At 40.2% G+C, this 16,981-nt stretch overlaps 1 protein-coding gene across 18 annotated transcripts in view; it reads left to right on the forward strand.

Annotated features, from left to right (window-relative positions):
• celf4 (CUGBP, Elav-like family member 4) overlaps positions 1 to 16,981 on the forward strand; it is a 1,146,342-nt gene that overhangs the window by 981,160 nt on the left and 148,201 nt on the right. The gene's annotated exons all lie outside the window — the stretch shown is intronic.

Genomic DNA, 16,981 nt, shown 5'->3' on the forward strand with positions numbered 1-16,981 from the left:
GCTGCCAGACCTGCTGAGAGTTTCCAGCATTTTCTCTTTTGGTCCCAATATGCCCGTTGGCTTCCAATGATATTATTTCATTTCCATTTCATGGAACTGAGCCAGTTTTTGATAGTGGATATTGGCTCAGGCCACAACAAGCATAATCTCTGGAGGCCAGGAAACACTGAAATTAGGATTAACTCAATGGAGAAGGTGGGGATGAACAGGCAGAAGCTACATATTTCTTTGCAGTGTTTGTTTTATGCACTAGTTTAAAATGGATGTTAGGATCTGCAGCAAGAGCCACGATAGGGAATGAGAGAGGAAGGTGACCCTGAAAAGAGCCCCCTACTGCTTCTTGAAACGGAGACTGTCAATCAGGTGAGGAAGGCCTTTGAGCAAGGGAACCACTCACTCCTCCTCGTAGCTTTCAAGCATACCTACACAGGTCTGCTTATGGAGAGCTGCAAATGTGTTGCTGGTCAAAGCACAGCAGGCCAGGCAGCATCTCAGGAATAGAGAATTCGACGTTTCGAGCATAAGCCCATCATCAGGAATGACGTCGAATTCTCTATTCCTGAGATGCTGCCTGGCCTGCTGTGCTTTGACCAGCAACACATTTGCAGCTGTGATCTCCAGCATCTGCAGACCTCATTTTTTACTCTGCTTATGGAGAGCCCCAGTCTGCGGCTTGGTTAACATCAGCAGCAGTGGGTGAGGCTTTTAAATGGGAATGAATTGCCCATTAAAATGACTCAGTTGCCCGTGGGATGGGAAGAGTGTGCATGAGTGTGCCCACAATGGATCTAATTGGGATGGAGTTGAAAAGGTAGCATGGTCCCCACCTGCTATCATCCCATTTAAGTGAATGCCTCCTCCAATTAAACTTGCCAATGGGGACAGCACTGAATACTGCCTGAGGTTTTCGGCTGAAAGTTGTGTGGATTTAGATCATGGTTAGAGGAAGCTAATCTCAGATTCAAGCAGTAAACTGAAGAGTTAGACTTCTGGACTTAGCTCAAAATAATAAGTAATGTGTATAGAAAGACTAGTGTTAGGAAAAAAAACAAATTCTCAATCAAAATCTACATGTAAACAGAAAATATCAATCATAAAATGCTGGCAAGCCTCACCAAGTCAGGGAGCAGCTGTTGAGAGAGAAACATTTCTGCGGAGAGGTCATAGGTCTGAAACATTTTTTGCACATTCACTGGAAGTGTTTTGTTGAGTGAGATTCATGGTGCCCAGTCTGTCATGGCTCAGAGTGACTTTTCTCACACTGTCTTCTGCTCTGCACCTCATTAGTTATTGCATCTGTGCTCTTGGGTGCCATTCTCAGGGAATCGTGTGGCAAGCAAGGGGGAAGAGCTTGCCAATGCGATGAGCTTTCTGCTTTCACAGCTCTGGCACTAAGTTTACAGCCCAGCTGCACACTGCATCCAATGCTACAAGCCAGGAATGAGCTGTTACACAGTGCTGCTCAAAGGCTCATTGACAAACACTTGCACTGTTACCTGTGTCACGTCCACTCAATGGCTCTCACCCTCTCAATCTACTCCTTCTTTCTATGCTTCTGATCGCCCTCTGGGAACTCCTCTGCTAATTCTCTTGCTTCACCACTAAGTGCTCTTCCATCATATTCAATCCCTCTCTTTGTGTTCTTGCAGGAAACATTGGCCCACAAGCAGGCAGAGAGATCTAGGCCTAGCAGTTGGCTTCAGGAGACACATCAGGCTTCTCACTCCCATTGAGGAGAAAATTCTGGCTTTAGCCAGAGAAGAGCACGATTGCTCATGATGGGTGGGAAGTTTGGGAGAAGATTTGTAGCTTGGGTGCTCGTTGTTGTGGTTCTGTTCGCCGAGCTGGGAGTTTGTTTTGAAAACGTTTCGTCCCCTTTCTAGGTGACATCCTCAGTGCTTGGGAGCCTCCTGTGAAGCGCTTCTGTGATGTTTCCTCCGGCATTTATAGTGGCTTGTCTCTGCCGCTTCCGGTTGTCAGTTGCTGTCCGCTGCAACGGCCGGTATATTGGGTCCAGGTCGTGGTGTTTGTTGATAGAATCTGTGGATGAGTGCCATGCCTCTAGGAATTCCATGGCTGTTCTCTGTTTGGCCTGCCCTATAATAGTAGTGTTGTCCCAGTCGAATTCATGTTGTTTGTCATCACACGCAGAGGAGGAAACATCACAGAAGCGCTTTGCAGGAGGCTCCCAAGCACTGAGGATGTCACCTAGAATGGGGACGAAACGTTTGCAACACAAACCCCCAGCTCAGCGAACAGAACCACAACAACATGGATGGAAAGTGCTGCAATGGATAACTGACTCAGTGAGCTTCATTGTATGCTCCTGTGCTGCTCTCCCAGGGCTAACTTATCATTAACCTGCAAAGGCTTTTATCCTTACTTTGACAACCAACTCCTTCTCATTTCTTATATGGGTAATTGTGGTACCTGGTGAACCTCTGATAAGGAGAGTTCAGCACCGAAATCTTTCAAGCCCAGCTGCACCTCTGAGGAGGAAGTTAGGGAACTCCCTCAGAGGATGCCTTGGTAATGCTCTCCCTATATCCTACACCAACTCAGAGACATTCACCTTCGTAGCAATGTTCCCACTGAACAGCAGAAGGTCCATGGATGCCAATCGGTGAACAGGTACACTTCCAGTAATGGAAGCTACTGCTTTGTACAGGTCTCAGAGACCCACACAGTAGCAGGAAAAATTAGAGAGAAGTCATTAGATACTCCTCCTACTTTAGATTCAGTGGCGCAATCTGTGAACACATTGCTGACGATCTCTGGAGCTGGTCAAAGAACTGGGCTGGGCCCCTGACCCTCAGAGAAGTAGACTAGATACCTGTCATCATATCCTGATGAAGGGCTTTTGCCCGAAACATCGATTTTCCTACTCCTCGGATGCTGCCTGACTTGCTGTGCTTTTCCAGCACCACTCTAATCTTGACACTGGGCACCTGTTCAGTCCCGGCAGAAGACTGTTCTTGGTCATTAATTACTTTGTTCAATTGCACTGATAGGCATATGAACATCAGGCAGTTTGTCACAGTAAGATGGATCAAAGGATGAAGAAGATAGCAACATTATCAGCAATGTGCTGGCTTCAGTATGTATGTCTCCATGGACAGGTTAGTGAATACAATGGAGCGCCAGGTCCAGTACTCTCAATACAGTCTGTACCTACACACAGAACTGCAGTCCATTGGTCAGGGGATAGATGCTGGAGAATTCTGTTCTCACTGGCTTTGTCAACAAAGTCGCAGTCACTGTCTCCTTCTGTGCTGTCTTTGGAGAAGCACTAAGGTCACATAGCTCCATGGGAAATCCCTTAGCAGATAATATGTGGGTAATATCAAAAACAGCACAATTTTGTTATTATTTTGGAAGTGAGAATAAAACAACAGTGTATAATCTAAATGCAGAAAAGACTGCATAAACTGCAACACAAAGGATCTGGGAGACTTGTGTGTAAAACACAGAAAACTAACATACAGGTGCAGCGGGTAATCAGGAAGGTGAATGGAATGTGACCCATTCCAAGGCGGTTGGAGTATAAGAGTAGGAAAATGTTGCTGTAACTGTCCAAGGTTCGAGTGAGACCACGTCTGGAATACCGTGAGCAGTTTGGACTTTTATTTAAAGAAAGATATTGTTTCATTGGAGCAAGTTCAGAGAAGGTTCATGAGGATGATCCCCATTATGGAGGCATTGTCTTATGAGCAAAGGCTGAACAGGTCAGGATTCTACTCCCTGGAGTTTAGAAGAATGTGAGGTGATCTCATTGAAACAACCAGGATACTTAAGGGACTTGACAGGGTAAATGCTGAGAGTCCGGGACCACAGGGCACTGTCTCAAAATTAAGGGGCACCATTTTATGACTGAGATGAAGAGGAATTTCTTCTCTCAGAGGATTTTGAGTCTTTGGAAGTAGTTGTCACAGAAAGCTGTGGGGGCAGGTTCCTTGTGTGTATTAAAGGCTGAGATAGACCGATTCTTGACCAGTCAGGGAATCAAGGATTATGGACAGGAAAGCAAATGTAAAGAGTATCAGATCAGCCATGATCCAATTGAATAGTAGAGCAGATCGAGGGCTGAATGGCCCACTACTGTTCCTTTTTCTCATAGTTTAAAGTCTTATAAAGGAATTCCAGAACCCTGACGTCCATAACAAGGAAGCCTCATGTTATGCCCTCACACAGTGTGGAGTGGAAGCCTTCTATGGTGGTGATTGTCATGCCTGGGGTATGTGACATCATCCAATTCTACACTGTCTAAGCAAACGTTACCTGCTATTTCTCAAAGGAGTAGAATTCAGCCAGAAAGCTGCCAAAATAGTCCCTTAGTTCATATCCATGCATAGTTATTGTTCAGTGTGCAAATGTGGCAGCTTTGAATTGTTATTTCCCATTGCTTGCTATATAGTGGTGTTGTAAAATGGGAACTTCAGTTCTAGTTTTAATTGCTTTGTTCTCATTACAGTTGCTTGGCTGACATGATAAGGAGACAATTATTTTGTACCATGTAATGGTCATGATTGTTTGAGACCATACTTTTTATTGTGCATTCTTGGACAATTAATGGCCTACCAATGAATTTCAACTGAAGCTGTTCATTCAGCATTATGGACTCAGTACAGACATGATTACTGCAATTGCCCCTATTCTATAGATTTAGTCCACCTTGGACTAAAAGACTTGCTTCACCAACTGTGTATTCATTGTCAGCCATTTTGAATAGTTATTGTGCAGTTGAATTGCAATCCAACATGGCAATGTTTCAATTTCCGTATAACTGACTTGCAGGCTCTACATGGACAAGGTTCCCCAAGTTGCTGTGCTTCCAGATAGGATAGATCTTTGGTCATCTAAAATTAGTTGTAACAAGGTTAATTTTGAAAACAGGTTCTTTACCTCAGTGAATTTCCCCTTATCCTTTGACTGTTCTTGTGGTCCCTAGAATATTTCAGCCTCCTCCCAGTTTTGTTTCTTTGTAATAATCATGACCATAAGACAAAGGAACAGAAGGAGGCTTTTCGGCCCAACCGGTCTGCTCCACTATTTAACGAGATCATGGCTGACCTATTAATCCTCACGACACTTTTCCACCTTTTCCACATCACTCTTGCTGATTAAAACTCTCTCAATTTCAGCCCTGAGTATATTTAACAACTCAGCCCCTACACTCCTCAGCAGTACAGTTCCTACCTTCTGAGACAATAAATCTTCCTCACCTCTGGTTTAAATGGGCAACCTCTTATTCTGAGATTATGCCCTCTGGTCCTAGACTCTCCCATGAGGGGAAACAACCTCTCCCTAAACCCTGTCAAGTTGCCTAAGAGTTTGGTATACTTCAATATGCACCTTTCATTCTTATAAATTCCAATGGGTACCAGCCCAACCAATTCAACCTCTCCTCAGAAGACAATCCACCTATACCCATGATCAATCTATGAACTTCAAACTGCCATGGACATTTCAGCTTGTAATTCTAATTTTATTTTAAGAGAGCCGAATGTAAATTAACTGTGATCTGGAGAGAGAGGAAAAAAGGAAAGATGCAGTACACCATCCAAAGTATCAAAAAGACTTTAAGCAAACTAAACTATGATCTCTTGTGACAACAAAAGTAATATGGGATTGATAGTATGGGATTGTCAATCCCCTAGTCAGCTCTAAGCTGTACACTACTGTATATCCCAACTGCTTTGTGTTTTCCCCACTGAAGAATGCTCAAGGGCGGGAATAAAAAGCTAGTTTCAGTTAGATTAGAGAGAGAGACTGAATGCGTTCAAGTTGTGAAGATCACATTTGAAGAACTAACCTCTAGTCACCACAGTTTGAGCAGCTTGTCTGCAAGCATAACAAATAAGGGAACGTTGCATAGGCTGTGGTTGTAACAATTGTTACCATTCCCTCTGCAATCCCTGAGGTCCATATCTCGACACCATGGAGTACCCCCAATAAATCCCCTAAGCATCATTGACCAAAACCTGGGATTGATGTGTTCAAACCCACCACCCGCACCCTCCACCCACCTTATCCATAACTTAGCAGGACACTGTGCATGCTGGGAATCTAAAATAAAACAGTAAGTACTGGAGAAACCCAGCAGGTCTGGCAGCATCTGTGGAGAGAGAAATACAGAGTTTGTCTTTTGTATCTGATATGATCCTCCTTTGGAATTTCAGTTTCCATTGAGCACTGCCCAGTCACAAAATGATGCCACAACAGCATCCCAGCTGACCTACCTGTTATTCCTAAACCTGCAGGATTGACTGTGGCCAAGTGTCCAGAGTGCAGGGATACAGATCACTAGGACTCTGACAGGACCAAGTCCTTGACTGGTGATACTCTCACTCCACCTTCACTCCACTAAGGACTACTCCCCTTTGATTTTCATGCATGGCATTTGCTTGGTACCAGTGCTGATCTATATGTCGGGCATTTGTGCCAACTAGTTTCTTGGAGCAGGAGAGGAGAACTGAAGTGACATAGAAAAATGGCAGGTTGGGACTTTCCAGAGATGTTAATGTATGTAAATAATGTAGCCGTCACTGAGCAGCAAGATTCTGAAGTCACCCTTTATGGCTGGATAAAAAATTGTCACAAGGTTCCTTTAGATTGACAATTGGATTTTTTTTTCATTCAAATTGTATTTTCCTCCCTTTCTCGCCATTGCTCACACCATATGAGGGTGGATAACGTTCCAGTCATCATGTCTGTTTCTCTCCAACTACTAAGTAGTATTATTTCAGATTTCCAGTATCAGTAGTATTTTGTTTTTGTTTTGGAGGGTCTTATACAATACTATGAACCATGCAGACTATCAACAAAGAAAACTTCTCAGTTTATTTAATTATAATCAGAAGGCAAATACCAGAGGGAAAACTGCCAAAGAGTGACACAAAGTTTCCTGCAATCTGGGGAGATAATTGAGTAAAGATGATTAAATTAACATTACACAGTTAATTTTTAGGTGTTTATTAACTTCAGTTAAGAACATTAGTGGAAGTATTCTTCCTGCTCTCCATAATGTGATCTTTTATTATTCAATGTTTTGTGTACTGTGTAAAGAATGACATTGTAATAGACATTATATAACATTCATTACATAAAATACACTGCATCACATTCAACTTTTAGTTACATTATGAAATGAGCACATTTTACAAACCACACAGAATACACTGGATGACATATTAGCAAAGGTGCTACACAATATTTCTTCAACAGGGCAGAGATTGCAGACTGGTTAATGATGAAAAAAACTGAAAGTGCATCCAAAGAAAGTGAATGGATTACCAATTATCATGTGAGAAAATATTTTAAGTGAGTGTGTGTGTGCAGGGCTTTGTAGCAATGACTGCCAAAATTTTTATTGGATATCCCATGCTGAGCAGCCATACTTGAAGACGAAAGGATGGTGATGCCAGCAACATCTGATGACCTGTGCTAGGAATGATCAGGTTGCTTTTATACTGCTTGTTCTATGTCATAATATTTAATTATTTCCATCGCAATATGTACTCCATGTATAAGAGTAGAATTAATGCATTTGTAATGGAAGAGTGTTTTGTTCCAGGAGTGCGTGTCACGAATTAGGATGATGAAGTCAACATGCCTCTCAGGATTTTCTGCTCATTAATTCCTAAAATTTACTCTATCCAATATAAATATTCAATAGAGTATGTAATACCCTGTGTTGTCAAGTTTGACTTAAATAGCTTCACTACAAATCACGACGCTGCACATTATTCTGTACATTCTATACCTGAGTGAACAATTGAGGCATCCAAGTTTACATTAAAATATATGACAGATTAAAACAAAACATACAAGCAAATTTTAAATTTGCTTCATTTTAATATCTTGACCATGCTCGTAAAGATACTGATAATCCCTTTCTCAACTAGTGCTTTCAAAATCTTGCTTTGGATAACTCATTACATTTCTTCAATGTATGTTTTAGAGATTTTTAATTTCCCAATGCCTTGGTAAAGTTTTGGTACAAATTCAATTTTTTTCTCTGTAAAGTGTCGATCAAAACATTTTTGTTTAAGTATGCATGTTGGTGAGAAGTTTATTCTATTCATGTTAGTTCTACTTATTGCAGTGCATTTATGGTCCCTTTAAAATCACATGAGATGGAGAGGCTACCAGTAATTGGTGATACTAATGTGACCATACACATCGTATTTACTCTGACAATTAAATATTATCAACTTCATTCGCTGCTCATGTTGTTGTATCTGAAGTGTCTTATTCTGTGAGATTGCTAAACCTGTTATTCTCCATTGGATAAAAATGTCCTGTTCACATATACACACAGCATTTGGGAATTGGAGTGTGTGACAGCAACAGAGACACTAATTAATTCTGGTACAGCAGCTAACTACAGAGTTGACAGCATGCATCAGCTGTCATGCTACAAGCGCCATCTAGTGAGTCTGCTGCCAGATACCTTAATTTTCTCACTCCATACAATCTGATTCTTCATCTCATATCTTGTATAGAATTTGTAATCTGCTCATCTGTTAGTCGTAGAGTCACACAGCACACAAACTGACCCTTTGGCTCAACTCATCCACACTGGGAATCAGACATCCCTATCTGACCTAGCCCCATTTGTCAGCATTTGGTCAATATTCCTAAGCCAACAGAAACACACCCTTTTTTGTGGATTTTAAAATGACACCCGCAATATCTTTTTAGAAATTCAAATTTATTGCTCCTTGTATGGCAGATCTGATGGCAAACCATCTGATGGTTTGCTTTGTCTTACAGGTGGTCTCTTACAGCACTATCTTGGGTACAAAGGTACTTCAGTACAGATTCTTGAGCTACACATTCTTAGGAGAAAACATTTGGAAAATTAAGAAATAAGAAGTCCAGCACTACAGATCTTCAAAAGTACAAAATCATATTAGTAAATTAGAAAAATAAAGAAATTGTAAGTTCAGAATAACAGTCCTTCCATGACACTATATATATAAAACATGAATGGTAGCTCATGCCAGTATAGATAACATATACTTAAATAGACGATTGCCAGTCAGGAAGGAACCAAAGACATCAATTGACACATGAAGCTGAAAAGCAACATATGTATTTATAAAATGCTGGGGAGGCTGGATGTCTAAAACAAATAACTTGGTCCTTCTGATGTGGAAATATTGAAATTCTTCTTTTCAATTCATATTCATATCAGTAACATTTGGTTACGTAAATGTAAAGTCGTCATTGTCTAACCAGACCATAGAGCTGCTCTCTGTTAGTGCATTGCCAGACTGCCAATGTCTGTATGAGAAAAGACAGCTGAGAACTTTCGAGTTATCAGAGACTGATGGCTGATGAACATGGGGCTGAATAGAGACACTATGTGATTCTGGTAGAAATCCAAAGGCAATGAGAGAGGCAGAGAGAAAAATGCATGAAATCCATCTGAGTATGAATAACATCACATTTAAAACCACTATTTATTTTAAATGATTGTGGCTGCTTTTACCAACAGAATAATTTGACAGTAACAATGCCAGATGGAATACAAAATCTGATTTTAAGTGCTCTTAGATTAAGTGCAATTTGTGCCTGACTGCATAGTACTCAAAAACACATCTCCAGAGCCACTCATGCCTGCAATCTACTTACCTTTGTCCCATTCATGGCAATTTTTTTTGGATATAAAGTGGGGGATGTGGGGAAGCAAGGAAAATTCCTTAATGGGAGTTAGATTTTTGTGGACTTCTTACACTAGGATTCAGCACCAACAATACATTTCTTCTGTGACTCCCATGCAAGATTCAAACCTTCAGCTTACTCTGGTACTTGGTGGGAAGTCTGGGGAAAATAACAGAATTCATTGTCTTAACCAAGTAGGATGTCAGTTAGCTCAGTTGGTTGGACAGCTGGCTCACCATTGTAGAGTGAGACCAACAGCATGGATCCAATTGCCTCATCAGCTGAGGTTACCACGAAGGATTCTTCTGTCAACCTCTTCCCTGACATGAGCCATGATGACCCTTTGATTAAACCACTACCTGTCATCTTTGTCTAATGAGAGTGGAGCCCTACAATCTGGTAAGACTATGGCGAGTTTATCTTTACATAACCAAATGGTACTGATATTAATATTAATTAAAAAGAAGTTAAATATCTCCACAACAGAAGGACCAAAATTATTTAGAAAAGCTCTATTTCTTCCATCATCATCAATAACACGTTTTTACAATGTTTTCTATATTAAGGGGTCAGTTTTGGTTCCATGGTTGCACAGGGAGGTGATGGCCTAGCGGTATTATCAATGCAATGTTAACTCAGAGACCCAGAAACGTTGTGGGGACCTGTGTTCAAATCCCACCTTACCAGATGGTGAAATCTGAATTCAATAACAGAAAAATCTAGAATCAACTGTTTAATGATAACCACAAATTGATTGTCAGAGGAAAAACCCATCTGGTTTGTTATTGTTCTTTAGGGTGTTATGGACCAGGCCAGAACCCCTCAAAGAATGTAGCCCAGACCCTAACTTTGCTAGTGGTTTTAAGTAGATGCAGAGTGGATATTCCAGGAGTGATGCAGCTAGCCCAACCACTCAGTTCTAAACAAACCAGAATTTATTTATAAGATTACTAAATGAAACACAAACAAAAGAGAACAGAATATAGACGAACATGTCTGAAAACCCAACAGACTATCCCAACTTAATGATGTTGTTCCAAATTCCTGCAACAATCCCCATGAATACCCTTTGGCAAAAAAGGTAAAATCAAACATAGGGTCTTATATGTGAGAGAGAGAGAGAGCAGAGATATTCAGCATGGAACACCTTCTTCCATGTAGCTGCCTCGCTGACTGACTGCTTTCAGTGAATAGCCAGATGGCTGAAACCAAACCAAACCAAAGTAAAGCTGAGCTGGTAGAACTGGCCACCCCCCTTTCATTGAACAAGTGTTTTTTTTCAATAAAACTTGAAAGTCTTTTGCCTGAGGCAGTATCTGTTAGCTACATTTAAGTAGGCCCTAAAGTCCTTCAAACCTAGACCTTATGGAATTGCTGCTTTTACTACCTCTCTTAAAAAAAAAGCTAAGGACAGCATAACCTTGTTAAAGGAGTAGCATCATCACAAGGGAAGGAATCTGCCATCCTTGCCTGGTGTGGCCTAAATGTGACTCCAGACCCACAACAATGTGGTTGACTCTTAACTGCCCTCTGGGCAATAAATGCTGGCACAGCCAGTGACGTCTTCATCCATGAATGAATGAATAAAAATAAAGTCTCAACTTAGTCAGAAGACTGTAGGCTCAAGAGACTCACTCTCAAGACTTGGAGACATAACCCAGGTTGATAACCCAGCACGGTATCAAGATAATGCTGGATGTTTGGAGGTTCTACTTTGGGGATGAGACACCAAACCAAGGCTCTAACTTGTTTCACAAGCGAATTCAAATAGGTTTAGTGCACTCTTTAAAAACAGACATATGCTCCTCAGTGTCCTAGCCAGCATTTACCCTACAGTTAATATCTCAGCCAAAAACAGACCGTTTAGTCATTAAATACTTGCAGTAGTTAGAGATTCCCCCTCATCATTATCATCACAATGCACACCAAAGCACACGGACCTTAAGTGTGCCCTGTAAAGAGAATGCCAGGCAAACAGAGCTTATTCACTTGAACTCTTCAAGTACAGATTCAAATCTTGTGCCAGTTCTTAGAAGCAGTTCTTAAATTGACTGATACATGTTTTCAAGCTTTTGTATCTTATTCCAGGAGAGGATGGAAGACAGTATAAGCATGGTGGGAGGGGTCTTTGATTATAGACAGTAAATGGAACGAAGACTGGTTTTCGTGATGGACTGGGCTGCATTCCCAACTCTCTGTAATATGTGTGATTTTCCAGTATGACTCTTCTTTGCAACTCTTGGGGTTCTGAAGAAGTACAGGACTCGAAAACTTAACACTGTTTCTTTCTCCACAGATGCCGCCAGACCTATTGAGTTTTCCAACACATTTTGGTTTTATTTCAGATTTCCAGCATCCTTAGTATTTTGCTTTTATTCGATAAATTACCTTGTTTACCTTTTTTTCTGCAACAGTGATAGTCACTAATGGGTCAAATTGGCAATTTTTCACATATGGGACTTGTTAGGGCAGCCCACGGCAGGACAACAGAAATGAACAGTGAGAGCCCCAACAAGGTTTGGAGTACTTTGAACAGGAATTAGAGAGTGTGGGAAAGGCTTGTATTCTCAGCGCATAAAACAATAGACTGGATATGCAATATGAACTGAAAATGTGTTGCTGGTTAAAGCACAGCAGGTTAGGCAGCATCCAAGGAACAGGAAATTCGACGTTTCGGGCCAGAGCCCTTCATCAGGAAATTCCATGCTATCCCAAAAAAAGAACATTTCATACCAATTAGTTATTTTCTTAAGTATTTTTCTGATCAATCAGTTCTAATACGACAAGTAGGTTTTAATTAAGATTCTTCAAGATAATCATAGCTATAGTTTCCTAATAAAACAGCGATTTAACACACATACATATATATAAAAAGCACTAAACAAAACATTATAAAGAAAAGTTTAAAAATTAATTCTGAGTAATAGAAGAGTTCTCTCTATCTCTTATCAAGGACATCGGCTAAGAGAGTTGGAATGGGAGATGGGAAAACTCAAAGAAGATTCTGTTATAGTCTTATACAAAATAACAGACAGAGATGTCATAATTGAGAGATAAAAGGTCGCAAGTGCCCGTGGAGACTTTGGTTTGCCACATACCAAAAGGGCACATTCAGATCAAAGCAACAAGCAATTACTAATGGAGTGATGTATGGGAACCCAATTATTTTTTGAACAACCTAGAACTAATTAACCAATAGTAAACAGGGGGCAGGAGTATGTGCCACAATGTTAATGTTACAAAATATATATATATATATATAAAAGACAATTTATTTGTATTTAAAATTAGTATCATTGCCTTTTCTTCCAATCTAGGTTGACAATTAAGGGGGTAATTGGACCCTCACATCGAGGCCAGATTCAGAGTAGTTTTGACCTCTCCTTGTATAGATGCAGTCTCTTGAAAATTTATTACCTCCATAAACTCACTCTGACAGGACTAATTTAAAGGGAATTCAGTTATGGAGGAGTCACAGGAGATTGTATGGGGGAGTGGTGCGAGAGAAAGTGGGAAGACTCTCAGATCCTTTTCATTCAGTATTTGCTGACAGGCATTTTTGACAGAACTCTTGAGTTCAGTCAAACTCTTTCAATTATTTTTCCTCTCTTCCCTAACCCAAGGCTACTGGCCCTACAGTAACCAACTAAATCCCCACAAGCTGACTATCGAATCTGTGACCTTCATACTGTAGTTCATCACTCACAGGGTAGATGTTCACATTCTCCACTGTCAGGCAAGCTCCACAATCCATCATTCATTCTGCCTGATATTCTAGCTGGGTGTATTACAGGTGGCTGATCTACAATGCTGAGTTTACCACCCAGGCAAAGTCTAATCCCATGACATCTGTCCTGGTCAAACCTTGGCCTTCATGTCTGCTACTTCCCTCCAGGGTGAAATGTGTTTTCATTGACATTCCTTCCATGCGAACCCATCATAGACATCATAGTTATCGCTTGAAGGCGGCTTCATGTAGTGTATTGATCAGGTGCCAGAACAAGGAAACAGCTGCTGTGTGAAGACTGACACTGAGATTCTATCAACACAATCCTCTGGTAACCTTTACATCCTGAATTAATCTGTAACGTGCCATACACAGTAATATGTATTTGGTTGCTGTTACTTTCCTGTCAATTCAGTGTGTTTATTTTCTTTACCTCATTCACTTCTGCCATTTTTTCCACCCTCCTCTTTCTTTTGAACGCGTGTACTACCCTCAAAGCACTAAACACCCTCCAACAATTTGACCTTGCATTACCCTTCAATGGTGAGCCTTGACAGTGAGTATCAACCAGATATTTGACCATCAGAGGGAGCAGCATTCAAGCCACTTGACATCCAAATAACTGCACTGCCAGAAGGGGTAGTTGATAATCAGGATTGGGAATCCTGCCAATTTCACTTCCCATAACCCAGAGCTGCTGGTGCCAATTGTGGAAAAAGGAGAAGAGAGTATTTTGGGCTAGATTTTAAGTTGATTTCCTGCTTCATTCTGTTTGGAAAGTCATCAAGATGTGCAGTGGGACAGAAAATAGAAGGCAAAGCAAATCCTAGTTAAATGAATAAGAAGCCAACAAGCTTTAAATTTAAAGTTATGAAAAAGGTTAATTCTCTAATTGCTGTACTGAGTGGCAAAATCTTTAATGTATCATTACCTCACAAAGTAAATGTGAAAAATATATTCAAGCCCAGTACTCTATCCAGTGTTCCCATCAACTGCTAAACCCCACTTGACAGGCACAAGGAGTTAACTATTAAAGAGATCCATTATAGCTGTTATAACAAAGCAAACTTGAATCAATGCCGTTAGCACTCTGACCTCAAATGACTCTTCATTAACTTGTTTTGTTACATTTGCGTTTCTTTTACAGTGAACCAATACAATATTTTGTTTTTTATCATTTATTTTGCGGTCTTCCCTGGTGTTATGCCAAGCACTTCACACAAATGTAGCTCCTGTGTAGGCCACAGTTACAAGCACTTCCTCTCCCAATGCCATGTATAATATAATTATGGACAGGAATTCTAACTGTGTTGTTGCTAGCACTTCCTACCCTGAGGATATTCAATTATATTAAGGCTATTAACTAAACTCAGGAAAGAGGCTGACATAACACAAAGATTGCAAAGAAACGGCAATTATTCCTTTCTGTTCAAAATCATATCATCATATTTTAAGAGCAAAGCAATGAAGCTCTGCTGTTCCTGGATTTTAGAAAAGCCTTTGATTTAGTTCCTCTGGAAAGGTTGGAATAAAAATAAAGAATCATTGGAAGTAATTTGAAATAGGTGCAAAATTGGCTTATCAATAGAACCTGAAAGTTACTGGTGGAACGTTTGTCGCTAGCCTGGGAAAGTGTTGCCTATGGGATCCCGTAGTCTGTACTGAGATTTCTTCTATTTAATGTCTTCATAGATTATCTGGAGTGAGGGGTTACACAGACGGTGGCTAGACTTACAGATGGTACAAAGTTGAATGTGGTAGAATACAGAGCTGAACAGGATATGTTCGAAGAAGATTGAATATACTTGGGAATTGAGCAGACAGATGGAAGATGAAATTCAATGAAGAGAAATGTTACACACATGGGAGGAATATATTAATTGCTATGATTAGTCAACAATTCCATTATTGTATGATGCAATTGCCAGGCCGAAAGACAGAAAACTGAATGGTCCTTGGTCTTTATCAAATAGCAATTTATATTCACAAAAAAAACAAGGTACTGTTTGAGCTGAGCTCCCTTTTCAAATTTTATCAAGGTAGGAATCTTACTCAATGCAAAGTTAACAGATTGTAAGTTCATATTCATACTGAAACATATAAAATTGCTGTTGATTCAGTGGCTTGTAAAAGACCATAGCAAATAGCGAAGACTGGATAATTCAAATCAGGGAAGTCCAAAGAGGGTTATGATCACGCTGGTGAGGGTATGGTAACCTATTGATTATGAACTAACAGACTGAGAATTCCATTGTATGAAGGAAAATTGTGAAATCCAGTTCAATTAACCTGTAATTTGTGGACTAACAGCAGAAATATCATTATCAAATTCCATAATTAGTTCTAGTCTCTGTTTATGAAATAAATAAATTGATATATTTACAGTAATTCATTGCAATTTAAAATGTTAGTCTTTTTATGTTGCCCCAAAAGTAGTTAGTTATGCTGCTTAACAAATTTTAACAATAACAGAAAATAGAAAGCATTGAATACAAGAGATGCAATTTTTTTAAAAAATGCAGATATTAGCCATTTGGTCAGTTAACATCTGAAATAGAAAGATAGGTTAATGTTTCAGGTGAAGCTTTGAATCCAAAAGAGTTTTGATAATTCCCTGGAATAGGAACTGCAAGCAGCTTATGGACCATTATGTCTGAAAGATTGAAACTATTTGTAGAACTCCTTTAGTTGCCACCATCTGTTCCTCCTCTATCTCACCATTACCAACCCAGCAGATACTTTGTCACATTAACTCTGATATCTTAATGCTCTGTAAGTTTTCTCATATCATTCTTTTACTCAATAAGACATATGTCCTATACACCCAGTTTCCTTATATTCTTTCTACTACAGCTTGGCATCTCTACATTAAAGAATTGGTTAGAATCATAGAACCCCTACAGTGCAGAAAGAGGCCACTCAGCCCATTGGGTCAGCACTAACCCTTCGAATAGCATCCCACCCAAACCCAGCTCCCCATCCCATCCCCATTACTTGCATTTACTATGGTTAATCAACGTAGCCTGAACATCCCAGAACACTATGGACAATTTAGCATGGCCAATCTACCTAAGCTGCACATCTTTGGATTGTGGAAGGAAATCAGAGTACCCAGAGAAAACACAGGGAGAATGTGCAAACTCCACACAGACAGTTGCCCAACACTGGGATTGAACTTGGGTTCCTGGCACTGTGAGGCAACAGTGCTAACCACTGAGCTACTGTGTCACCCCCTAAAGTTACTATGAATGTACAGAAATGCAAATTAGGAGCAGGAATAGGGTAATCTGCCCCCTTGAATCTGCCATTCAATAGGATTATAAATATTCTGAATACTCTGTGATTTCATCCACTCACAATAACCTTTCCTCCCCTTGTTTTTTTAAGAATATATCTTCCTTCTCCTTGACAATATTTGAGGACTATATTTCCACCTCCTTTTGAGGAAGAGATTTCTGAAGTCTGACCACCCTCTGAGAAAAATAAATTATCCTCATTCCTGTCTTAAACAGATGAATCTTATTTTTAAATAGTGGTGTCTAGTTCTCAAATTTCCCACAAGAGAAAACATCCTTTTCGCTTCTA

This window comes from Hemiscyllium ocellatum, chromosome 1, assembly GCF_020745735.1.
Source record: "Hemiscyllium ocellatum isolate sHemOce1 chromosome 1, sHemOce1.pat.X.cur, whole genome shotgun sequence".
In the NCBI taxonomy this organism is placed as follows: domain Eukaryota; kingdom Metazoa; phylum Chordata; class Chondrichthyes; order Orectolobiformes; family Hemiscylliidae; genus Hemiscyllium; species Hemiscyllium ocellatum.